The sequence below is a fragment of the Oryctolagus cuniculus genome, chromosome 5 (genome assembly GCF_964237555.1).
Source record: "Oryctolagus cuniculus chromosome 5, mOryCun1.1, whole genome shotgun sequence".
In the NCBI taxonomy this organism is placed as follows: Eukaryota; Metazoa; Chordata; class Mammalia; order Lagomorpha; family Leporidae; genus Oryctolagus; species Oryctolagus cuniculus.
In genome coordinates, this window is record NC_091436.1 from 128874524 (window position 1) to 128881923 (window position 7400).

Sequence of the window (7400 nt, forward strand, 5' to 3'; positions counted from 1 at the left end):
CTTGGACCTGAGTATATTTTTCCGTTCTCAGGCAGTTCTAACTGCAGCAGAGTTGAGAGCTGTTGGTTAGGGTCTGATCCTTCCCCTCTCTCTGCTGTCTACACCCCTTAATAAATATGCGTATGTTTAAATCTGTGAGAGTGAATTCTGTGGCCTGCCATTAAGAACTAGGACCACCTGCCTGTTTGCACCATGTGGGAAGGCCCCTGTTCCAGCTGCACCTGAACCTCGCTCTGGTCTGTTATCCCAGCTGCCTGGTAATTTGGAACGGAAAAAATTTAATTAAAGGGGCTTTAAAGAAAGTGCATTGGGGGGCAGGCACTGTGGCATAGAGGGTAAAGCCACCGTCTGCAGTGCCGGCATCCCATATGGGTGCCAATTTGAGTCCTGGCTGCTCCACTTCCGATCCAGCTCTCTTCTGTGGCCTGGGAAAGCAGTAGAAGATGGCCCAAGTCCTTGGGACCCTGCATTGATCTTTCTCAAAAGGCAAGCATTCCTGGGAGAAGGCACCCAGAGCCAGACGGATGAGAGCTTACAGAACTCACCAGGTAAACCAAGTGCCCCGGTGTCCGTGGGGTTCCCTTGGAAGGTGGGTGGCCGAGCCAGAGCTTGGACTCCGTCCTTGAGTCCCTGGCGCAGCACTTGTTGTACCTGCATCACAGGGCATTGCTGTGGCCCCGTGGGGAGCCTCACACAGCAGGGCCCTGCCTGGGAGCACGATGGGCGAGGCCCATGAGAACAAGAGGTGGTGGTGATATTGTTACATTTGGGCTTTTCTGTAAGTTGGGAAAACTATTTTTCTTCTACAAATAATATAATGTGAGCCATACACATGCAGTTTGACACTTTCAGGTATCCATATTAAACAGATGAAAGGAAATAAAAAAGGAAAAGGAGCGGACGTGCAGTCTAGTCATTAAGATACCTGTTGGGAGCCTGTGTACTGGATCTGAGTACCTGGGTTCAAGTCCTGGCTCTGGCTTTTGGTTCCAGCTTCCTTCTAATGCAGACCACGGGAAGCAGCAGGTGATGGCTAAACTAACTGGGTCCATGACACCCACGTGGGAGACCTGGGTTGAGCTCTTGGCTCCTGGCTCCTGGCTTTGGCCTGGCCCAGCCTCAGCCATCACAGGCATCTCTCTGCCTTTCAAACAAATAAATAAATAAATACAAATTTAAAAACAGGGAAAGAGAATACAGTGAATTTTAAAATTTATTTTTACTTTTGGAAAGTTATTTTAAATTATTAACAATTTTGTACATTATGATGTGCAATGTGATACTTGATTTTTTTAAAAAAGATTTATTATATTTATGTGAAAGGCAGAGTGAAGGAAAGAAAGGAGACACAGAGAAATCTTCCATCTGCTGGCTTGCCCCTCAAAGGGCTACAATGGCTGGGACTGGGCTAGACCATAACAGGAGCCTGGAACTCCGGGGTCTCCCACGTGGGTGCAGGGGCCCAAGCACTTGGGCCATCTTCTGCAGCTTTCCCAGGAGCATTGGCAGGAAGCTGGACCAGCAGCCGGGATTTAAACCAGTGCTCAGACATGGAGGCTGGCTTCGCAAGTGGTGGGTCCACAATGTGGTGTTTTGCTACATGTATTCATTGTGGGATGATTAAATCAAGGTGATTAACAGACTTGTGGCTTTACATACTTATTTGTTGTGGTAAAAACATTTGAAATCTACTCTTTAAGCAACTGTGAAATATACAATGCATTAAGGTTAATGATCAAGGCTGTGCTGTGTAATAGACCCCAGAAACATTTCTTGTCTAATTGAAACTCTGTTCCCTTTGACTAATATCTCCTCATTTCCTTCTTCCTCCTCTAAGAACCAGGCAAAATGAATTTTATCATATATTAAATAGTACAAAAAGGTCAATGTTGTGAAAAGGTGATTTCACCATCCGTTCTGTGTAGAGTTATTAATGAGCGCCATGGGTTGACTGTGGTTTTTCTCCACCGAAAGAGGCGTGGTCCCCAGGGCAGCAGTGTTGGAGTACGAGTGGGCAGTGTCTGGGCCAGGGGCCGAGGACCTCTGGAATAGGTGAGTGCCTTTCTCACAAGGCAGGCGCGTTCCTGCTCCTTGTGGGGTCAGTCCACCCCTCCTGCCTCTCTCGTCCGCCAGAGCCTCCTCCCCTCTGCTTGTCCATCATGAGTGGAAGCAGCATGAGGCCCTGCCCAGAGGTCAAGCAGATGCTGGTGCCATGCTCTTGGGCTTCAGAACCATGAGCGAAAATAAAGCTTTCTCCTTTACAAACATCCTGTTTGGGGTATTCTGTTACAGCAGCAGAAAACAAAGGCTGTGAGATGTTTTCCCCTTTCCTCGCTGTGGCTGTGCGCTTACAGACACACCGCCTAGCAGGTGGACTTTACCGAGCCTCGCTCAACAGCACCTGGTGGGGAGGGGCGGCATGTGTGGGGAGGAGAGGGATGGTAGTGTTTGCTTGCACCTGTATGAGTTGCTGCCCTGGGGATTTGCAGATTACCTTATCAAATGCTAACTAAACTCACCCCTACAAAAGGGCCAACAGCTTAACAATATCCCTACAAAGAGAGCCTAGATCTGGAGATGGAAGATGCTATCTGGATGCAGGGAAACCAGCCGCCAGAGCCAGCATTTTCCTGCTCCCAGGGCAAGCCCTTGGTTGGCACTGTGCAGGGTGAGATTTAAGCAGTGATGACTAAAATGTCAAGAAGGCTGTCGCTATTGGGACTGTGAATGTGTGGCCCCTGTTGCTTCGCCCTAAGACTATTTTATGGGTTGGGATATTGCTAAGCTTTCACATGTGTTTATCACATGGGCAGTATGTTCATAGTATGTGGACGTAATTTAGAAATACATGCAGACTTTAAAAGTGCTAATTGGATCCGGTCCATCTTCTGCTCAAAGCCCTGCTATTGCGACCCCTTCCCCCCAAACCTACCAGGGGAAACCCACAACAAATTCCGTTTAGTTTTGTAGATTTTTGAACTTTTTATAAGTAGAGTCAGTCACACCATGTAAATTAGTCCACTATTTCCCAGATCAAATTTATATGATCAAGTGTCATCCATGATGTTTCATATAGCTATAATTCACTTGTTTTTACTACCATGTAGTACTCCAGTGCATTATTAAACCTCCTTTAAAAAGACATTCTCTTGTGATTGATCCTAGCTGCAACAGGGCCACTATGAGTGTGTTGCACAGGTGTCCTGAGGCTCATGTGGCTGTGTGAGGGTCACAGGTGTGTCATCACCCACCAAGCTTGTCACACTCAGGGCCTTGAGTGTGCTCTTCCCGAAGCTTGGCACCTCCCCACTGTCTTTCTCTTGTCTGCAGGTATCCACATTAAACATATCATCAGACCAACTCACACGTCTCCCCTTGAGGAGGCGTCTTCTCCAAGTGTGGACACGGGAACCTTGTAGGTGACACACCCTGGAGCACTGGTCACACTGGGCATCGGTGGGGTGCGAGTTCCCCTGGCTGCCCTTGGCTGTCGAAGTCTTCGTGCTGCTAGAATGCACTTCTGTGGCCCCGGTGACTTGGAAAGAACAGACATTCCTTCCTCCCAGTTCTGGAGGCTACAAGTACAAAGTCAAGGCTCCGGTAGGTTCTGTGTCAGGTAGGTGCACCTGCTTTCTGGCTCACAAGTGGTGTCTTCTTCCTGGGTCTCCACGTAGTGGGCAAGGGAATGCTCTGGGGCCTCTTTTATATGGACATAAATTCCATTCATAAGGGCTCTCCCCTTAAGATTTAATCACCCAAAGGCTCCATCTCCTAAAACCATTACCTTAGCCGGCGCCATGGCTCACTAGGCTAATCCTCCGCCTGTGGCGCCAGCACCCCGGGTTCTAGTCCAAGTCGGGGTGCTGGATTCTGTCCCGGTTGCTCCTCTTCTAGTCCAGCTCTCTGCTGTGGCCCGGGAGTGCAGTGGGGGATGGCCCAGGTCTTTGGGCCCTGAATCAGCATGGGAGACCAGGAGGAAACACCTGGCTCCTGGCTTTGGATCAGCGCGGTGCGCCAGCCTTAGCAGCCATTGGAAGGTAAACCAATGGAAAAGGAAGACCTTTCTGTCTGTGTCTCTCTTTCTCACTGTCCACTCTGCCTGTCAGAAAAAAAAACCATTACCTTGGGGGCTAGGAGCCCAACACATGAATTTTAGGGGGGCACAAACATTCAGATGGTAGCAGCGCCTATGCTCCAGACTGTTGCATTCAGACAAGACACAGATAACCAACCGCCTGCTCTGTGGTGCACGGTAACCAACACCCGAGGTCTGCAGACCCTTACGGCCAGGAGGCCACCCTCTAGCGCTCCCATTCTCCACTGATTGCATTATACACACTCAGTAGTAGGAGCAGGTTAGTCGGAGCCCACAGCTGTCCTGGCTAATTGCACCTGCTACAGTAGGTACATGCTCTACCCAACCAGACCACTGAAAGGATGTAAAAAGAACAAGAGCTGCTTCCATACAACCCAAGCCGGATGCTTCAGAGAGACACAGGACCAGACCAAAGGGTTTGAGTGAGCAGCCAATCAGGAAAAGGCTGCTTCCTGGCCACACGGTATGTGTCTCCTCACCACCGAGCCCCAGAACAGAGACCACAGTGGCTCCGTCTTTGTGCCTTGTACTCTCACCCAAGACTTGGGACTAACTACGGAGCTGATGAATGTGTGTTTATCCCAACATGAGTGAATAAATAAATGTTGAGGCTTTAAAAAAGGGACAAGATGGCTCCTGAAATGTGAGTGCTAAAAACACACGGCTGGGACATTGGGTGTGGGGGACACGGCTGTTAAAGATCAGAAAGCACCTAGGGAACTCTCCAGGATTCTGCACTTGAATTGCTCTAGCGAGGGCCCTTAAACTCTTTCTCCAATTTAAGGAAAAAGACGCTGGGAACTCCTATCTTATACCTTACGGATGCTGTCTATGCACGAAAGGTGATGTGGAGCCTCAACTGGCAGGTGCATATCCAAAAGAAAGGCTTGGGCCTTTTGACCAACAGGGGAATTGATCCGTTCGTCTGTTCTTAGGATAACCATATGTAAGGGATGAGTGTTTTTATGAGCCCAGCAGGAAAAAGTGGCATGTCCAAATTAGACACTTTGGAGATGGTTTAATAAAAGGATTGTTTAAGGGTAGGGTTGCGGGTGGGAGGGAAGTTATGGGGAGGGGGAAGCCATTGTAATCCATAAGCTGTACTTTGGAAATTTATATTCATTAAATAAAAGTTAAAAAAATAAAAGGATTGTTTATAAAACTCTGAGTAGAAGTGAGGGAAGACACAAAGGACAGGGTCTCAAGTTAGGGCGACACAGAGAGCTTCCTGCTGGCCGCTGAGCCTGCGCCCTCCCTGTGCGCTCCCTGCCAGCGTCTCCGATTGGTCAAACCCCACGGGCAGGCGGGCAGAAGGTGCAGGGTCCCACTTGCCCAGAAGATGCCGGTGAGCAGAGAGCAGTAGGAGAACAGGGACAGCACACGTTGGGGCAAAGGGAAGACGTGCAGCGTGGTGCCGGGTCCTGTGAGTCTCCACGCCGACACGTTGGATTCTCCGACAGACTGTGGGGCCATGTCCTCAGATCGGAAGGCTTGAGCATTATTTGTTGACTTATTTGTCTCTTCCACTAGACCGTGGGTATCGAGCGGCTCGGCCCGGCCCAGGGTTTGGCACGTCAAAGGAGCTCAGTAATGAGCCATATCCTGGCAACACTGCAAGACCATGAGTTGTCAAAAGCTCTGTGATCTGCATGCTTTTCCTTCATCTAACAAGCAGTCATTGAGTGCCTGCCTTGTGCCAGACGCTGCTCCAAGCACAGAACACACAATGGCCATGAAGACAGCAAGATGGGAGACTTCCTGTCCAGTGGGCCTGGCAGTCGGTCCTCAAATTCTTTCATCATTCAACAAACATTTGCTGGATGTACCAGTGATGTGCCAGGCACTATCCCAGGTGCTGGGTGTTTAACAATGGGCAAGATGAAGCCACTTTCCACATTGAACTTGCACTTGAGAAGGGGTATTTTGCCCATACGTGGCCCTCTGGAAAGCTGAAAGTAATTATAGGGGCTCTATTAGATCTGAGCTCCTGACAGTCGAGAGGCAAGCAGGATGGCACCTTAGGTCACAGAAAGACAATCCCAGGGCCGCACTGGGAGCCAGAGCCTGGGGGGAATGACCTCACAGGGCGAGGCTGCCCTTGCCAATCTCATCCCATCCCTTGGCGATGGATGACTGGGGAGGATTTCAAGGAAGAAAACCCGAGTTCCTCACACGTCTCTTTGCACGTGGTAGGTCGGTGAGTTTCTGTGGGGTCTAGTGCTCTCTTCCTATTCTTTTATCGAGATGTGGCCTCCCTAGAAACCAGTCCTGGAGGATGAAGGGCTGGTTGGCAGCACAGGGGAGCCCTGGCGGGGGACCAGGGATCACATTGCCTTGTTTAGAAGCTCGGGATTCCTTTTGGGGCACGTGTCATCTGGCTCCATATGCCGGAGCCAGTCTTTTCTGGGAAGGATCAAACCTAGGCTTCCACCCTATTCATATTCCTCAATCTCCTACACTCCCGAGTGTTGGGAGCTGGGTTTGTCTTATGTGTAAGCAGCAAATCGCAGGCGAAGTGGTATTAGTTAGGACAGACAGCTGGGTGCCCACGCCACACTCCTTGCCTCTTGCTATGAGGCCCTCAGGACTCGGCTGGATGGAGCTGGCTCTTAGGGCCGCTTTCAAGATCTGTCTTCCTTCCTAGGATTTGGCTGCTGCCGCTTCCTAGCGCCTCCTTGGCCACCACGGGGCCTGCTGTGAGTCAGCAGAACTGTTTTGCAGCATTGATCTTTGGAGACAACTGCTTTCCCACTGTGATTTTGCAGGCTTGAGGGAGGGACTTTTCTCCCTACTCATGTCCCTAAATACCTCCTCTGTCAGCCTTTTGACGTTTGGGATTTCTTTGCGGTGGACAAAGCTTTCCATTCCACAATGATGGATCAGAAATAGAAGTGAGCGCACATGTGTTTGGCATTGCCCGTAACAAGCTGTTCTTGGCCTCCGTGCTGTTGCTCGTGCTGTGCCCTCTGCCAGGAATATCCTCCCCATGGCCTCACTTTCCGGGCACTGATCCTTGAAGAGTCAGTTCGAGCATTTCCTGCCCCAGAGGATATTGCAACTGGTGTCTCTGGTTTGTAAGAAGCAGACTTTTTCAGACCAGCTCAAACGATGCCTGGCGGAGATGGATGTGGCAAGGACAAAGTCAAAGCCACGAGGAAGATGCACCCCTGGCCACTCGTGAGGAGGAGACGTTAGCATCTGCTTCACAGTTTGTCCCCACTCCCCCACACCACCCCAATAATTCTAGATCTTGAAAGTAAGGACTATGTCTGACTCACTTTGGGAAGCCCAGGTCTAGCACAGA